The 20,505-nt window shown below is 36.7% G+C and overlaps 2 protein-coding genes across 2 annotated transcripts in view; one reads left to right on the top strand and one right to left on the bottom strand.

The window, feature by feature from the left end:
- The window catches only part of LOC134804657 (S-formylglutathione hydrolase), a 352,602-nt gene that overhangs the window by 57,497 nt on the left and 274,600 nt on the right, over positions 1–20,505 (bottom strand). The gene's annotated exons all lie outside the window — the stretch shown is intronic.
- LOC134804653 (transmembrane protein 43 homolog) overlaps positions 1–20,505 on the top strand; it is a 77,284-nt gene that overhangs the window by 56,383 nt on the left and 396 nt on the right. The gene's annotated exons all lie outside the window — the stretch shown is intronic.

Below are 20,505 nucleotides of genomic sequence, written 5' to 3'. Positions count from 1 at the left end.
ACAGTAGAATTTAAGAGCTTTTCACTGTATAAGTACATTGACGCATGCATGTGGGTGACATGGATGTAGGGTACGCTGTCTGACGCGCTGACCGCAAACCCAATTAACTACCTACTTACAATAATATTGCAAGAAAGAACTATGAATTGGATCGACACAGTTTATAGAAAACTTAAATTACTTTAGGATCATATGATGATATCGTTGACAATTCATTTTATCGCAAATGTAATACACTTACTTACTGTAAGATAATACATTGTATATAAAGGGCGGTAAACAAGAATTTACGAAAGAGTTTGAATTTAAGTCCGAAGCCGAAGGCGAGGGCTCGATTAACACCAGTTCGTAATTCCTGTACCGGCCGTGGCACACACAATGCTATTCACCACTCTTATGAGAAAAAAAGGGAAATAAATAAATCGTTCGTGTTATATCGTACGTACATTACAGAATGTCCTAGGACGAAATTTAGGATTTACGGATCGCATCGCCTAGAAAGTGCAATGAAAAAATACATTACAGCCCTAGGTCGAAATTTAGGATTTCCGGGCAGCATCGCCTACGTGTAATAACACCTTTTACGAGCAAGTGTGATGAAAAATATATAAATTAAATTTATTGTTATTCGTAAGTTTCTATATTTTTATATAGATAATTTACCCCAACATAGGTACCTTATTTTTATTAATTTAATTCATAAAAAAGCTAGAAAAAAAATCAGATACGTGTTTTTTTTAATTATTAACGACCTAACAACATACTAGATGTGTGAGACAGACTTGCGCGCCGCGCTGCCGCCGCCGCCGCCGACACCGCCGCCGCCGCCGACGACTCCGCCGCCGCCGCCGACGATGATTTTTTGAGTAAAGTGACGCGTAACTTTGGAATATTATACTATCGAAATTAAGTCCCTAGGCGTTTATCTAGACTTGTGAGTACATATAAGTTTGATGCTTAGCTAGTTTAGCCAGTTTGAATTAGAAAATTTGAGGAAGGAATATTAACAACTTACAATTTTAAACATTTGTCTCTATTTCATACACAAATGCCTAATTTTATTATCGTAGCCACCTTACGAAAGTAATCACATACGGTCTTAAGACCATCTTCCAAGCAAGTTGTCGCAATCACCATAATAACTTACTGTAGTTAATGCTTTATGTTATAAATGTTTCGATGAATCCATCCTGTATAGTTTGGCGTTAATCAATAGGCTGTTCCAGATTCTATTAACGGGTTAGAGTTAGTCACCGAGTGGCCCACAGTCGGACTTTGTTAACATTTATGCAACTGTTATTAAATTTACAGTTAACGCCACTCAAAGCGTAATGTGTACAAGCTCTTTTGTTTCTGAGGAAAACAGAGTGAAGGCAGCCTCGAAAATATCGCAAAGGTTTGGAGGTCACATTATTTCTGTTATCAGTTAGGTGTACCTCTCCTACCTTCGTAGGTGTTTTTGGTAAGATGATCTTTATTATACAGGATGGTCCAAACCTTGACTTTCAAAAAAAATTTTTAGATTTCTCACGTTGTGGGCTATCAGAATATACCCCATGTACTCGTATGTTAGCCGATTTTTCGTAGTTTTCGAGTTATGATTTCCTAAACTTTTAACTTTTGTTATGAAATTCCGGGGTTCACATACAGGGTGGCTAAAAAATAACTGCATTCCCGTTGCCACGGAGGTTTTGGGATTTTAGTCTCATGTAATTGTTGGATTTATCGATTTTGCTCGCCTAGTACAAATTGCGGATCGGTCGAGCGACAAATCCGACTTCTCATCTCTCAGAAAACAATAAATTTCTTCGAAGAAAATGTGTTAGTGTGCGTGTTGTGACATTTGTGTCTCGTCCGTACACAAAAACAGATCGAGGTGTGCAAGATTTGTCTGTGTAGGGTGTCATATTCTATGTATTTGTGTCGTCATTACAGATTGGATTTTGTATGTAAGTGTGTGAGAAGTGCGACTGTGTGCACCTTTCCCCCCGCAAAAAATGGCAGAAAGATTTGTACGGTAAGATAACGCTTGGGTCCCTACCTTCCGACGTGTCGGAAGCCGGTGTTGCTCGAAGATTAAAACACATCACAGAATATGTCAGGGGTATCCGCACTAGGCTACGCCTGTATCGCGGGAACCAGTTACAGTTCAAATTATTGAGCTAAGTTACACAATAAAGTAAGTATTGAAAAAACAAACTTAAAATGAGATCCTTATAAGTGAAAAGTTTAAAACTAAACTTGAAGTATTTTATCTAATTAATATATCTTCTGTCTCGTCTCGGCATAGGTAGTAAGTGAATGTAATAGAAAAATAGTTCGAGGTTGAATTGAAATGATGCCTTTCACCCGAGTTAAACACTCTACTTTTCTTTTCAAATACGAGGAAAGTAACATACCTACATGTGTTTTTTTCAACATGAAAGAGTATATTTTTTTGGGGTTATTCCCACTAGTTACCACCAAGTTCTTTTTTCCTACCTTTTACCACTGGTAACTACTGGGAAAAATAATTCCCAGTAGTTACCACCTACTCGGTTTGGTGGTAACTACTAGAAATTTTTATTCCCAGAGTAACCACTGGTAAAAGGTGGGAATTTTTTTTCGCAGTAGTTACCACCAAATTTTTGTTAAATTACAATACTAATAAAAACCACTGGTAAGAACTTGGTGTTTGTTAACTAGTGGGAATAACACATTTTTTGTTGCATTTCTTGAGGGTACTTTCAATTAACCGTTTAGGTAAAAGTATCGTTATTTATGTAATGGGAAGTTAAATATCAAAATGGGAATTGTTTAACAAATCCATTTTAAACAAAATTTTAATTGCTTATCGTAAAAAAATAATAAAAAAATCGTACTAAGTAAAATGCTCTAATCCAGAAACCTACCACTTTCTGGACACTTTTTAGAACAACAAGTACTTACCCTCTTTCAGAGCATGTGAAATGTTTTTTTTTTATTTAGTATGTAGCGGAGCTCATGAGCACGCAGTAGGTAGTTATCACAAAGCACTATTTAGGCATATTAAAATATATATTTAATAACGTGTAAGTATCACAATGTAAAAATTAGGATCGAGTGACATGATGATGTCAAGCCAAAAATTAGAACATAGGCGAAATACAAAATTGCAATAATATTATCATAGACATACCTACATCAACATAAGCCAGTACAAAACTAGGTCATTGTATAAATAATAAGTATATACACATACATTAAAATATAAATCTAACATAGTAGGTATGCCAAAAATATATACCCTAATCCCAATTCTTGGAATTTGGGAGGCAGAATGCCGGCAAAGATACAGAGCACTTGCGACGCCAAATTTGATAAGGATAGGTAAATAAATAAACTAAAACGGAAACCTTGTTATTAATTAACTATAATCAGTGTCATTATAACAAGCAATTATGTATTAACCACATTTGAATGGAATTATTTAGTGGTTTCAAGTGTTTATAACGTGTCGCTGTGGGATTTACCGACAGTTAATTATTAGAAACGAAGAATTGACCAGGAAGCTAACTCTATTAATTTTAATTTTAACTACCAGTATTGTTGTTTCTTGTGGACGCTCCAGTGTCGTAGCCTACCTATTATGTACATATGTACCTGTTATTACGGACACCAGACATGAGCGCAACATACATCAATAATATAGGTAATATAATTCTGAAGTTCAACTAATAGTAGATTGCTAACCAGGGGATGAAAAGCGCCAATAGTCCGAGTCTGAATGAGGTGCCTTTCATCCGAGTTAAACATTCTACTTTTCATGTCGAATACGAGGAAACTAAAATACACGTACATATATTTTATAATAACTGACTGACTAATAAATGATGATTTTGATGGATATGATGAGATGATGGATGTGATAAACTTACAAGTAAGTAGTTAAGTAGGACTTGAGAATACTTCCAGTGAACAATTTAGGTAAAAGGATCGTTATTTGGAATCGGGTGTTAAACATCACAATAGAAATTACACAACAATCCATTTTTACAGAATAGGTTTGTAAAAAAAAAATTAAGGAGAAAAAAAAACATACTTCGAAAGTAAAACTCTCTAGCGTTGTAACGTATCACTTTCAATTGGCTTCATCAGATAAACAATGAACAGTTTTCAGAGCATCTTCAGCAAACATGTAGCTTAAGCGCCAGCCGCCGCACGTGTTGGATAACTTGGATACTAAGCGGTGTAGCTCGGTAGATGTGTTATAACGAACATAATATCATTATTATCATCCGTATGTTCCTTGTAAGATTTCAAAGAGAATTAGATAGGTACCGAGTGAATTACTTGAAAGGATAAGGACCATCCCTACCTATCTCAGAATACGATACCGATAATGTATAACGACTATGCTACTGAATCTTTTTTATTTATACTTTATTGCACTAAATAAAATAAAAAAATTACAAATGCGGCCTTAATGCCTAAAGGCTTATTCTACCAGACAGTGAGGGCTACACAGTGATGTAATAAAAATGCGCAAAAAGAAAAGTAAGAGAATTTAATCTGGAACTAGTGCAAACTACTGAAAAACATAATAAACTACATATACAATACACAAATAAAAATATTAAAATACATATATACAATTAATATTCTACTACATATGTATTTACTTCACACATACATATATTAGTCTATAAACTGAAATTTTTCTTCAATCACAGGCAACTATTAAATTTACATTAGGTAGAAAAAATCCACATATTACTTTTTTACTTGGAACTGTATACGAGTAGGTCTGAGCAATCACGAGTCACTCTACTGGGACAACATTTTTACGAATTGGGAAAGTATCTTAAGGGAAAAAATATTTTTGGTCTATGGATTTTTTACCTGGATGATCCCGGGACACTTGGGATAGATACCGGATGAAAGTTAGCGAGGAGATTAATGTGAACGACTTCCTTGCAGGCATTTTACTCGCGCAAGCGGTGGTGGCCGAATGGATCTGACGTCCGGCATTGAATCCGGAAGTCGCGGGTTCAAATCCTGGCTCGTACATACCAATGAGGTTTTCGGATTAATATCCGAAAAACTCATTGTTTGATATAATATTTTAGTTACCTATGTAAGTTTAAATATATATAAATCATAATTAAATAAATATATAAACAAATAAACAATATTAATACTAATCATTTTTACGTCATGCTACCGTGGTTTTACAAACACATAAGGACGTGTATGAAAACTGTGAAAAGAAAAAAACGAGTCAAAATGGTTTTATTGATTTTTGTTATATTGCTGTACTTGCCTCACTTGACACAGTTATCAACTAAGTACTCCTCAAGGCTGTTCAAACAAAGTCGATATGGTTGTATCATTATTTTATACAATGTTATTTGGCCTATCTTCAGTCTTCGGTCTGTCTTTTAGTGCATCGTCACTGACGTTACGTAAATGTACCTACCTACTAAATTTGAATGCTTACGGTCATTGTTTTCAACACGAAAACATTACAAGTTAGATAAAAGCTCGTACAAATTCGATCAGAAGTTGATACCTATGTCTGATGTAGAAATCTAAAAGGATCTACTTGTGTAACAATTACCCACAGCTAGCTACAGGGCTCAAAAGCCTAGTAATGCAGGTTCTTTCAATGAATACCCTAGTATTTAATTTTATTTGATTTCTGCTGTGCACCACCCGGCAGAGGATACGCGCTTATAATACTGACGCGAATTCGCACGTCGCTCCGATGAATGAGTGTGACGGCACTATGCGCGTATATAGCGATGTCCCGCTCGTACACTGGAGCGGCGTGCGAATCCGTATCCAATGTGAAGACCGCCCACCCCATCTGACCTTACCTATTCAATTTTACTTTTTAGGATGAAGCCGGACGAGTGTAACCTTTGGAGTTGGGAGTCTCGTAATTTCTGCATCATTCGGTTTCATACAGAACTCCTGTCTCGTTCACAAAGCGTCGTTACACGACCGAAAAAGTGCGACTAACAACTCAAAAAATTACGCTCGTCTAGCTTCACCCTTAATGCAAGGGATGAGAGACCACCCCTAACGAATTTAACAAACATTGGCGAAAACTGCACCGGTCTGAGAACGGACATCATTAGTGCAAAAGTTTGTAAATGTTTTATTTCATTGTTTTAGGTTGTAAGTTTTACTATTTTTTACTGTATTTTATATTTACTTTTACACCTTTTATTATATTGTATTGTATTGATTTTCTTGGGTTTCTTGCCTGCCAAATAAAGAATTTATTATTATTATTATGTGTACCTCCATTTTGGATTTCACGGGCCTTAAAATCCCGGTCTTTTGATAGGCTTGCGTGGGGATATGGATCCAACACGTAGAGGCCCTTTGGAGAGCTTTAATGTCATGTAGAACGCCTGCTGGAACCCGTTCACAGGTGCAACAATAAACACCCATGAACCGGTCTCAGCAGGCATTGGGACTATTGTATAAAAAGTGAATAGTATACCGGTCTATGGATTGAAGTTTGGGTGGACAATGAGACTGGGCTATTGTAAAGAGTTCGGACACCTGCCATAACAATGCTAACACACGTTATCGAGGCAGGTGGTGACTTGCCGCTGACTAGATGGGCCCCTGAAACTGCCGTCGTGAAGACGACCAGAGGCAACATCGGTGTGAGCAGCTCAGGGGTGTCAAGAGGTGTGCGCCGCTTTCTACCCAGTGGCTGTTACCAGCCACTGTGCCAATTCGCGTCTTATGCATCTTTCACTTCCACCCCTGGAGCATATAGCTCTAGCGACTCCTCTCTGGACGGCCAATGAAGGCAAGCCAGAGCTGCGGGTCCCCTTGGGGTCCACTCCGACCGACGAAGACACGCCGGAGACGGAGACCCTGACCGACTCTCGGGAGCACTCGGGTCCGTGGGGTCGTTACTCCCCAACAGCTCGCCACAAGCTGCCCTGCGGGTTTTATTATTATTATTTCTTTATTTATTTGAATTCTTAGGCTAGGTGATTTATAATATGAATATAAAAGTAAAATATAAAAACATTTACAAAACAATAAAAAATAGATATAAACACATTATAAAAAACCTAACCTAGGTTGCCGCCGGCAGCGGGGCTTGGCCCAAGCTGCCGGTGGTCAGGGCCGCAGAGTGAGGAACCGACGTACTATACGCGCCGTGTCCATAATTACCGCCTTCTGCATCTGACCCTTGATCCAACCACCCAGCGAGAGTCTCTCTAGGTGTTGGTCGAGACTCTTTGCTATGAGACCGTTCGCTGACACGACTATCGGAACAATGATCGTCGAGTCAACATCCCACATGGCGGTAATCTCATGAGCTAAGTCTAGGTACTTGCTGGACTTGTCCTTCTCGGCCTTCACGAGGTTCTCATCATGGGGGATGGTGACGTCGGCGAGCACGGCCCGGCGCTGCGATCGGTCTATCAGCACGATGTCAGGCTTATTGGCAACCATAGTCCTGTCAGTGATGATAGACCGATCCCAATAGAGCGTGGCACGACCATTTTCGAGAATTGGGGCAGGTGAGTACTTGTAGTACGGCACTTCACGGTCCACAAGGCCGTATAGAAGAGCAAGCTGCTGGTGAATAATTCTGGCTACGAGATTATGTCTGTGCAAGTACTCGCCGTTAGCAAGATGAGAACAACCGGAGATAATATGCCTGAGTGACTCTCCGGGACGGCGGCATGCCCGACAAATGTCGACCGTACCGTCCTTCAGGATATATCTCCGGTAGTTATTCGTCATGATAACTTCGTCCGCAATTGCACAGGCAAAACCCTCGGTTTGTCCGAGGGTTTCTCTCTATTATTATTTATTATTATGTAACATTAAAATGCTTTAGACGCAGAGTTGTATCGACTTGTATGAAGCAAGTACATAATTGCAATAAGTTTTCTGGGGTTATCCAGATAATAAAATTTTAATTAGATATTTGGTACATGTATTTTCCCACTTTTATACGGCAACCTCAGTCTTTTTAGTCTTGTTATGGTAAAAAAATGCTTACGAAAAAGTTCCAACTTCAACGGTGGCATAAAATATTTAAAATTAAAGCTTAGGTACCTAAATATTCCCACGCGATACTGCCATAAAAAGCTATTGAATGCCAGTCATCTGTTGTAGACAGTTGTGACAAAGCAGGTAAACAACCATTATACAAACAATTATAAGACGTTTACGATGATTGTAAGGACGATGTAAGCATTTGCAACATCTAGGACGTTGTCACTGAGTATATCTAGATCCTAGAATGTCGCAGAGATGCAACACGCAAAGGTTTCATCAATGCAGGAACTAGATAAGTAATTAACACCTTTTGTCGAAGTCAGCGTAATAAACTCATTTCTACATGTACCTACTATGTCACAATTCCGCAATTATCTACATTCATAACGCAAGCTTTGACAAGACTTTTACTTTAATGTATTTTAAGCGTGGCAACAGAGTACTTACAAACAATTTGTCAAGCCTGACTAACCAATTTGTTTGAAATTATTCATTTAATCGGCAATAATTAAGAATTATGTAACAATTGATAGGTTTCCGAGTTGACTACATTAAAACTAGAACATTGCTTAGTTTTTAGAGGAGGGGCAAGTGGTTTAAGAAACGATTGCACAACGCTGGGCGGCAGGCCAAGCAGGGTCAGGGGGTGAACTGACTCAGCGACCTTCACCCGTTACTTCGGGGGTGAACCAATTGTTTACCCAGCAACGCGATTCACAGAACCAACAAAAGCTAACTACAACTTTTAGGAAATATTGATAGGTATGCGATTATTGGGAAGTGGGGCATGATAACAATAATGATGGATTGTTCGTCATACGATTAGCTAGCCTGAATACCTTTTGGTAGGTTAACGAAGTTACAATGCCTGTACCCATATATCACATTTCTTTATTTTTAGATGAATATTTAAGATTTTTTGCATGTTACAGAAAAGTATCAGTCAGTCTACGTAACCCGACAAAAACAGGTACCAACCTGGCAGGCTTATTATTTAATGGACTAAAGTAAAGCATACGTCAAACACGAGCATACGTTTTTTTAAGTGGGTACCGAATCATTAAGAAATGTAATTTGAATATAGCCAAAGAACACTTAATTTTATACCCTTTGTGTGGGTCTGGAGTCTGAACTAGAACAATGATTGTGTAAGTTCGTGTAGAGTGATTCTCAAAATAGTGGCATCTTAACCTGTCAATGTCCTCGAGTTTTTGAATTGAATGTATCTTTATTTGCTCTTTTTCATATGAAACAAAAATGTATCTAAATAAACTAAAACAATGTTTATCGAGGCCAAGTCATTATTTTTATTTAAATTGAATACTTATATTTATAAAAAATAAAGAGTAGCACTTTTCACTGTAACCTGTCTTGTCCAAAAGCATCGCTCTTCCAATTTTAGTTCTTTAGATTTTATAATCATCAATTTATGTAAATAAAATATCATGCTATATAATAACATAAACAATACCTTTTAAAATGTACTTTGCACAGTCCTTATGTACATGGTATAATAATATACTCCGCCTGGTACTCTATTCCGAGATTCGCGTATGACCTAACTGACACGGGCCTACGTCATCATGCTGTTTACAGGTTCTCAAACTTTAAAATGTGGGAGAATTTTAACCAACGGTGAAAATTATTTTAACGGTTTAATTTTAAGTTATTCATGTAGAAACATAGTAAAATAAAACAAATCTAATGTATTAAATAAAACTTTATTTATCTATACAAGACAAACGTTTAAAAAAACTAATTCACAGTTACACATTAATTACCAAGCTTACGACGTGAAAAGTTTGGAAAACACTGCGACTGCTGACACTGAGCGAGAAGGAAATAACAATTAACACGCGTTCGACAAGGATGACGGTCAGGGCATGAAGTTATCTAGATCCGAATTGTCAAATGTGACAGCGCTATCCTATGTTGCCAGTAATGTAAACAAAATTACCCGAACGTTTGAAATTTCTTTCGTGAATCGGAAGATATTTCTAACGAATAATTAAAAATGACGTGTTATTGTAAAGTTTAAGATAAAATACATATAAATGAAAATTATAAAATTATAAAGAAATATTTTAACTTATTAACCATAGGTATAATGTACCCATGTAACATGTTATGTTGAAATAAAGTGGCAATGTTATTGTGACGTAGGCCCGTGTCACTCTGGGAATAGAAGACCATGTTTTATTAGACCATGCTTATGTATATATTTTTTACAACAATATTCACGCACGAAGTTTGTCCAAGGATATTTTCACTGTTAACCTGTACCAACCTGTACATGCGCGGTATTTCATCTGACTCATACACAGAAATTTTTATTTAGATCATAACTATGGCAAAATATTAGGTAAGTATCAAGCTAACCACCGTAGGGTACCATCATGCCCCAAGTGTCGTAGTTTCGTAGAGACAAGTGGTTAAAGGCAGACATACGGGGTTTTGTAACGGAATGTTAACTTTAACTTGTCTCGATTATTTTAAGAATTTGGTATGGGACCTAATGTAATAATATCATTTTAATATTGTATGTAGGTTTATTCATCTATGCTAAAGTGAGACATTCGTATTATTATCCGTTCAAGGAAAAAAATAAAAATGAATGTATTTTTCACTGTAACCTGCTTAACTTTAACCTGTGTTCAAAGTATAGGTTATTGTAAGTCTTGAAAATAACTTCTTCATTTTCCGTTCCCTTTTGAAAATTTGGGGTACTTGAAGTAGTAAAACATATTTTTCATTCCTAAAAGTAAAAAAAAAAATACAAATAAAAATTTTCATTAACTTTAACCTGTCGATGCCACTTTCTTGAGAATCACTCTGTAATACAGTCATTTTCTACATGGAACTATGTGCGTGCTCGTTCGTAGATCTTAGCCCACTTCAATGAAAAATATAAACGATTCTAATGAAAGGAAAGAATAAATACATATAGTAGGAAGTTCTCATTGCATAAGTACTATACAAGTGTGGCTACAACTCCACCAGTTTGGCACTGACATAAACGCTATCTAGAACGTAACTTATGCATCTCGCTCGTACTCGCATATTAATGTATAGGTAGAATAGTTATTTGTTTTACAAGGGGGCAAAGTTGTTGTTTAACCGCTCGTGCTAATATTGATACCAGAGCAAACGAAAGATTCCAAAATTGAACCACGAGCGTAGCGAGTGGTTCGAAAAATGCAATCTTGAGCGTTGCGAGGGTTTCAAAGCACGAGGGTTAAACAAAATTTGCTCCCGAGAGTAACACAAAATTGTTCACCACACCAACCCGAAGCAAATATTGACGTAAAATATCAAACAAAATCAAACCAAATCAAATCCAAATGAATGTTATTAAATATTTATCACCCAAAATCATCATTTAAAAGTCAATTCTACCAGCAAACATAAGAAAACAACTCAAAATTTTCATTTGATTACTTTGCCTCACATGTGAATAAAATGCAACTTTGCTATCAGTTTTTGAAGTGCAAGCCTTTCCGAGCTGGTGTTGTGAAAAGTAAATTACGTAGTCGTTAGCGTACCTATATGTCAGTTTTGACACTGTCAGTGACTCATAGTACGGGTACAGGTCATAAAAATATACCTAATCTATTCAATCCAAGTTAGCTTTTATGAATATTTACCAGTAAGTATAAGGTTTTTTCCGCGTATGATAGTGTTGATATTATAATAATGGCATTGATTTATTCTGGCAGCCGGCGCCGGCTGCGGCGAAGGTGGCGGGCACTGCAGCACCCTTGACCTCGCTGAGCTCACCACCAACCCCACGAGCTGGTTCGAGGAACCCACCCCCCGGTTTAGTCACAGCAGACAATGGCCCAGTCATCGACTAAGGTCACATCGTGTAGTACTGGGTCAACTAGCGCGAGCGTTCAAATAATATAATACCTACACGAACATTTGAATCATGCAAAAGCTTTGGTTAATAAAGTATTTTCTGGCGTTAAAGTAACATAGAATATTAATTTGAAGGTATACAGGTAGGGTTTATCTATAACTTATGTTGATGTATACCTGTGGAATTTCATTTTAAAACTTGTTCATGAGTAAGTATGTACTCTTAATTGAGGTTTGTGTAGCTACTGATGAAGCGAGCGATGATTAATAATGAAGAGGAAAATCGAACGTCAGTAGATAACGCAATAGACACGTGGATACCAACAACCAACAAGTGTGTCGTTTGATTTCCATTAAAACGCAGGTAATTACTACATACAGCATATCACTATCTAAGTACATCATTAAACGCTTGTGTTGACGCCGAAATATTCAGGTAGGTATACGTGGAACTTGGGATCAAATAAGTATTTACCGTAAGGTAATCAAGAAGTTCGGTTGATGTTTTATTTTTTCCTACTGTTAAAGTTCTTCTTCGAAATATTATTGACAGACGTTAAAGCAATATACTTAAGTACCATATTTATATAATTATAGTTATAAGTTATTATGATTATACGTACATAAACCATTCTACTAACTACTAATTATGTAAAACATTCCATATGGTCTGAAACTGTAAGAAACCATGAGCAACCGGAAGCCATGTGTTACGTTTGCATCAATTATCTAATTGATACTAAGTAAATAGTTAGTGGAAAAAATTATGCTATATTTATGATTTTGTTTCTCGAGAAACTTCAATAACTCTGCGTGTATAGGAAAATTGCGGGCATGAAACATTACCTATGATTCTAGTTGTACTTACCTTGAAAAATTCCATGGTATAGTATTTGTTCGGAACTTGAGATTGGAGCCTACCGATGAAGATCATAAATACATACCTAAATGCTATGAATTACAGATGGAAACTTCGAGCATATTCCGTTATAATAACGGACATATTTAATCGAACTGTAACTGCTAAAGAAACTGTGCACTGTGCACAACATAGGAAAAAGAGTATATGTAGGTATGTAATGTAAAAAAATTCGGATTCTTCCTTTACTATACTTTTACTACCGCGCTCCTGAGTAGAAGTTGCTAAGTGCATCCAATGAGTCTTCAACTACAAAGCAAGAAAGAAAGAAAGAAAAATAAGTGAGTGTGTGTGTGTGAACTACAGGTTAAAAAATATGAAAATAAGCGAGAAAATAAAGCTTAAGTAAGCTTAAGCCTAAGACTTTTAACGAACACTGTAGCGAACATAATAGGTTAAGCCATTATTAGGGTTTCGTAGTCACCTAGAAACCCTTATCGTTTCGCCATATCTGTCTGTCTGTCTGTCTGTCCGAGGCTTTGCCTCGTGATCGTTAGTGCTAGAAAGCTGCAATTTAGCATGGATACATAAATTATATATTAGAAGTATTAGAACAAATTAAATTATTTTATATAATATTTTAAATTGTTTTTATTTCAAGTAGAAACACTACTATATAAATTATGAACTGAAATAAATGTCATATACTAAAAAAAATGCTTATTGAAAAATAAAGAGAAGAAGTGGCCGAATGGCACAGGCACCTGCCGCGATAGCAGAGGACGCTGGGTCGCTTCCAGCCTGGGGCACTGGAGGCCTTGGTCACCTTTTTACTCACTGGAAAACGATCTGAACACAACTATATTGTTAAAAGATTGGCAGAATAGGAGATAAATTAAGTAGTGGAGAGCCGGTCAACGTTCGTGCTGAACACGGTTCGGAGTATATAAACGAACTGAATCGCTTAGTATTTTTAATTTGGATACTTCCAACAATGATCTATTTTGAACCGAAATATTCGCACACAATTACTAATAGGTCCCAATGGAGAGAATTTCTCTTAACAAGCAAGGACAATCTCCGCTGCTACAGTTTAGGTACCTACTTCGTTAGAACATAAAATACAAAAAACTTAAATAATATACATATCAACATAAACAAGCTAGCAAAAGTACTCAAGACAAATTAATTGTCTTATATCCGATAGTTGCATGTAGATGTGCAATTAGTGCTCTGTTATTTTTCTCTCTCTACTACCTACCTACATAATTTCAATTATAGGATAATTGGTGACTGATTGCTTCATTTTTTAATTAATCGACTTCCTCGCTTTGTGTGCTTGAAAATAACAATACTACAGTGAAATTGTATGTTGCCTATGATATTTCAATGATCTGTATAGGGTAAATATACCAGTGGTCAGCAACCTTTTAACGAAATTTATAAGTCCAAGAATTTTAATTTGCTCACAAATTGACTAATTGGAATTAACATGGTTACTTTTTTGTAAAGTATAAAACGTAATACTATATTACTTTTGGATATATTTAATTAAACATAGTGAAAGGATGTTTTTGCTATTAATCAGTCCACTTATTACAGACTTATTGACTACTGTGTATTTAAAGTAATTGAATCAGGTAGGTTCATAATAATGTAAATATTTAATTTAATATTTAATTACTTTGTTTTAACAATTTATATTTAATTAAGAAAAAAGACCTTACCTATATGGTCAGCATCCCCCGGCTGAATTCTGGGTTTACGACCTTTTTCCAGTGGTAAGTCAGATGAGCAATTCTAAAAAAGTTTGTACATTTCGATCACATCTTAGATTTCTATAAAAATTGGTGTGCTGGTAAAGTACATGAAGCTGAACAACTTCCACCATATTTCCCAAAAAGTTATTATAAAACTTTCCTGTTTTGTTACCAGATTTCCTTACAGGTAACAAAAAAGGAATGTTTCTTAGAAACTTTCTGGGTCATTTTGGGAAATGTGGTGGAAGTTGTTCAGCTTCGTATACCAGTTTTTATAAAAATCTAAGATGTTAGAAAAGTACAAACTTTTTGAGAATTGCTCAGATAATTGTTTTAAAAATGATGCTACTTTTTATATCTATGTACCTATTTACTTAATCTACTTGTGACATGAAAATTATAATCAAACCCTTTACTAATTACAATCAGAGAAAAGTTGACCGCAGGTGCATGGCTGTCCACTAGATAGAGCCTACCCTAGGTATCGCAGAAACTTAATTTTCCGAAAATGGCGGCCGAAAAATCAGTCTTTGGCGTTGAACCTGCGGTGCGGATATATCGGTCATTGGCGTCCAAAAGGTTAAATATTTTCAAACAGTGGAAAATTAAGCTAGTAGATGACTATATTGCAAGAATCTATTTCTTTTTAGGTAAGTACTAAAAATGCAGTTTTCCGCGGGGAGAGCTTTCGTCAAGTTTAAGTTTAGGGCGGGCGGAACGACGGCGGCGTCGACGGCTCCTGCGGCGGCAGACCCGGTGCGGGCGGCGCGGGGTGCGCCGGGCATCGTTATAAGCGCCGGTTATCGGCGCGCCGCACACTCGCTCTCCCAATCTCGCGGGCTGCGGTAGGTCGTGCCGAGGGCGCAACGATCGCAGTCACATTTCCCGCCACGCGTCGAGCACACATTTTCTTTGAAATTTCGTGCAATTGCAAAGAAAAAAGTGAACAACGGGAGATCATTGGTGCCTTCGACGAGTGTGCTGTGATATATGTTTCAACGTTGACTTTATTTTCGTTGGTACTATTCCGGCGATTAGTAAAGCTTTAATTCACGCTAGTGAAACGAAAACATACATTTCGACGTTTCAAGTAGTAAGGATTTCGAGGAGTGCAAGCAGCAGCAAGTAACAGGCAAGTAGATAAAATTCTTTTCATTTATCATATCGGCGTACCTACAGCATAGCACTTCAGTTATGTCCATTAAATAATGATAAGCAACGTTAGTTGTAGCATTTACTAACATTCCTTATTAATTTATTACAGGTATAAGGTATCTCTCTACCTAACTACTTAGGTTACCTTAACTTTAGGAAAATTGTTTACTGAAACTTGTTAGTTTTGATTAGGGTACAGACAGCATCAATAGTAGCGAATGAGACTTATGCATATATATGTCTAAATATAAAACATTGGTGTGGCAGATGATTTTGACGAGTTGGTATGCTAACTAATGCCGACTGTACTTAGAGGCTGCAGATTTACAGATAAATGTATTCATCTCATGAAACTTGAAAACCAATGTTTAAGATAGTCAAAGCTGCACCGACTTGGCAGCAGCAACAACATTAAATAACCTATTTTCCTATTATTACTTTGTGTTATCATGTTTCTAATATATAATTTAATGTTTCTTAGGGAAGAGTAATTTCTCATTAACCTATAAGCTGTTAAATGAATTACCTGACAAAGCCTAAGAACATCAAACTTAATAAATAAACTTAAACTCTTCCGTGAATCGAGGTTATGAGTCTTTTTGTAGATCTGCAGTTATCTCGCTGATAAGAACTGATCTTAGATTACCTATGCGTTAAAGAAAAGAACACAAAGTACACAGGCTACATAAATGCGGTGTTGACAACCTGGCCATAGTTATCTGCTTTGCTTTAGTTACTTTTGACAAATATATAGTAGAAGGTTGGATTTATACAAACGTGTAAGTATAGGGTGTGTGAATTGGCAGAGTAAATAAACAGTTTGATTCTCAAAACCGTTTGCCCTGTCAACAGCGTGAGCGAGGCTGCATGAGTCATGAGCTTGTGCATCGAACCCGCAGAGTAGGTAGTTTTTTACTTCTGGAAACCACTAGGTTAATTCCTTGTCATAACTTCGGTTGTTGTCTTTTTGAATCAACGACGACAAAACTACCACATACTTGTGTATAATCTGCCCTTAATCTTTGGGTTGGCCGAAAGGCTTTGAGGACGAGAGATGACGCGTCGTCGAAACGTGCAATGTAAATGGGGTACAATCAGTCACAAATACATGTATATTTTTTTAGGTAACCTGTTTTGTTTCTTAAGTTTAGTAGGGACAAGGTCTACTCACGTATGTTTAACCTGATTAAGGGCGGTTATTAATTTATTTTGTATTATAGATTTTAGTTTGTATTATAAAAAAATATACCTGTGGCTTAAAATATATTGTATTTCCATATTTTGTCTATTATCCTGAATCTTGTTGTACATTTATGGTGTTACACTTGTCTATTACATATATATATATAATGATGAGAATGAAATATATATATATATATATATATATATATATTTCATTCTCATCTACTCCAATATTAAATGGAAGAAATGCCTTAAATTCATAAGTTCTTAGTAAAATTACTAAGAACTTATTCTACTTACCATAGGCACTCTTTTTATTATCTAAGTCTTGATTCCTGGCTTTTTAAACGTGATTCACTCAATATCTTGTTTATAACGTGGGGTTAACTGTAGATAATCTTGAACTTTAGCATTAGCAACCACGAGTCAAACAATGAGTCAAACACAACCATAATTATTTAAAAAAAATATTTTCTTCGATAATCACACGTCATCTGTGTGGTTCACGAGTTATAACAAAATACAGATGCTTCGACATCATCTCGTCTCGTATGTGACCTCTCGAGGTGTCTTTCTGGTGAATCATAATGTTTATTTGGAGAGCATTTCAAGTTCTAGTGACCGTGGAGCTACTTGTAGCCAGACCGGACACAGCGTACTCTTGTTTGGGTCATACACATTTTATAGTACTTATGCTTAACTCGTTCGTGTTTTGCCTGCATGTAGGCATTCAAAGTTAAGAGAATCTTAAGGATGACTCACGCTAGACCGAGCCGTGCTCGGGCCGAGGCGTCCGACATGTCATTTTCTATGATGGCTAGTCGGTGATCAAGATCATGTGGTGCTCCATGGAAAACGATGCGCCGGAAGCTCCGGCCCGGTCCCGGCTCGGTCTAGCGTGAGTCATCGTTAAAGTTAATTTTTACGGCGCAGCCTTACAGCTTACAGGCAGGATGCATTTTTCTGTAGGTACTTGAGACTCGAATAAGATAAACTGGATATCTTATATAGGATATATGTATATATTAGGGTGGATCGAATTTTAGTTTTTTTGCATTTTAACATTCTAATAGTAATAAAAACTTGCCTTAGTGGACTACGATTTAAATTTATTTGTACACTATAGCAATCGGAATAGGTTTTTTGCCTCCACAAGGTCATTGAAGTTTCCTAAAAACATATTTTTAGAGCTAATTTTGCGAAACTTTAACAGCGTTTATAATTAGATATATGTATGACGTTTATTATAATTATACTCTGATTAAATACATAAGGGTCACTTGCACCATCACACTAACCCGGAGTTAACCCGTCAAACCGTTAACTCAGTGTGGTAACTCCAGGTTTAACCGGTTAACCCCGGGTTAGGCGGATGGTGCAAGTGACACTAAGTCATTCAATTAAAAAGTATAAAAAAACAGAATTTTGACGTTGCACAATCACTCGTGAGAACGGTAGAACATCAATTCATGCGATTTTTTTTTATATATTTATGATGTTTTATTCGTGTAAGCATAATAGGTTTATAATTCCCTATCAACTATTTTTTTTAATACATCTTCATATATTTATTTCATTTTTTGACAGCGATATACCAGGCAAAAATTTTATTTTAAAAATATATCTTTCTTTTATACTATGGTGCAACTTTTTAAACGCGCACTGACTCGCTGGGTGTAGACCACTAGCCGATCTGCGCTACGAAGTGTATACCCCACCATTTGATTGACTATTTAAGATTCATAGCTAACTGTTTTTAAGTAACGAGAGTTGAATGCAATTTCTTTATAACAGTTCTCGTAGTACCAGGATCAGGTCTCCTGAAAATCCAAGGGCTTGTCCAAATACGTAGGTACGATTCTACGATCTTCCTCCCCAACAACACATTCCTCTACTAGAAGTGGTATAAGAAGCTTCGTATATTATAAAATGATTTCTTTGCGCACATCGTCACTGAACAAACTGACTGACTCGCCACAAAATTCAAAATTGTGGCTAAACATTCACTCGGCCATTTTACTCTCTCAGCCGAGTGATATTTTATTGTATCGCCACTGTACTCGTTAGGTGTGATCCAGGCATACGTGACAATGCAGATGGGCAGGGTGACGCTCATCTCATTAGTATTGCGCGCGGGCGGCCGGAAGAAGGAAGGGCGCAGACGCAGGGCCACGGGCACGGGCACAGCCCCGAGAGATGCGCGAGCGCCGACAATCAGCGACACGTGGTTGCTTGTCTTGTTGTTACTAATTAGCTGTTTCTGAAATTCATAATTAATGAAAATACACAAATTGATTAATTTTAAATTACATATATAAATACTATATGAATCCTGTTGGTAAAGTTACATGTTTGCCACAACCTCTTAAAACTTGCCAAAAAACACAGTCTTATCTGACAATAGAAGTGTTTAACTTATTATTTAAACAAGCTCAAGCGCAAAAATTCAGTAAAGTGTAAATTATCTATTGATTAGTTCCGTCATTATTCACTAGCTAGAGAAACACCCACTTTTTATCATGGCATTCGTCATAAAGGAAACGACAATTACCTAACGACCGAAGATCGTCGCCCCCCGTTTCAAAACCCGTCAGGTAGAATTTTTATTCACTATAACATTGAGTCTTTGAATACATTTCGCAACATATGATTGTATTATAATCAATCAGTGCCAACATTTGTAAACAGTGATCAAAACAGTCTAGAGCTAAGCGCACCTATCTATAAAAAATATTTTAACGTTAAGTAAGAGAATTGATTCCAATGTCGACGGTGAAACCGTCACCTCCGACACGCTTAAGCGAGCGGAACATTGCTGGCGACACCTCTATCAGAGTTGAACTTTCGGTTCCGAAACCTCGTCGTACCCCCTAACCCCGCTCCGGCTGCAACCGCTTTTACCTACCGTCGCTAAACAATAAATAATACAAACAGCAAATAAACAAACCATTATAAATAAAAAATAGTTAAAGCAATAGACAAGTCGCTTCTATTCTGCTTTGCAGTTATGCGGGCGTTACAATTTTACTATCAGGTTAATACGTCGATATCAATTTTGTCTCAGATCGCGCAGCGCTTCATGACATATTATGTACCTACCCAGTGTGCGTAACGTATAATCACGATAAGAAAGATAAGATTTTAGGTGAAAATTCAGTGTTTCAGTTGTCTTCACAATGTGTGTAGCTCCTTGTTAAAGCGAAGCTAGTCCCTTATAAGTAAGATACATTTTAGTACATTTTAGCTATAATCGTTTTTGGTTTAATGGTCTATATGTGCTAGTTACTTGCACCGTCGCTGTTCCTTAGTTAACGAAAGTGTCTACAACAATAATCTTTTGGAACGATAATCATGTTTGCGGGCGCACCCGCGCGGTGAATCGGTTCCTAGTAGGTATGTAGGTCATCACATTGTTAGTAACTTTATACAGTCAACAGTAGAAGTAGCTAAGCCGTCGGGATGTTTAAAATTATGACTTTGAACTTACATTTTATTAGATAGCTACTAAGAGAGTATAGCGTCTGTAGATCATTTTTTAACATATAAACCAATTATTTGTTTTTGCTGCTGACAATATTTACCAAAGGCTCATTCAACTAAAATTATGCGTCTAGCTAATAAATATGTTTCAAAAACATCAAAACATATAGAAATACATAGGTATGAATTTTAAAGTGTCTAATGTAG

This window comes from Cydia splendana, chromosome Z (genome assembly GCF_910591565.1).
Source record: "Cydia splendana chromosome Z, ilCydSple1.2, whole genome shotgun sequence".
Lineage (NCBI taxonomy): Eukaryota > Metazoa > Arthropoda > Insecta > Lepidoptera > Tortricidae > Cydia > Cydia splendana.
This window is presented reverse-complemented; position numbering and strand designations above follow the sequence as displayed.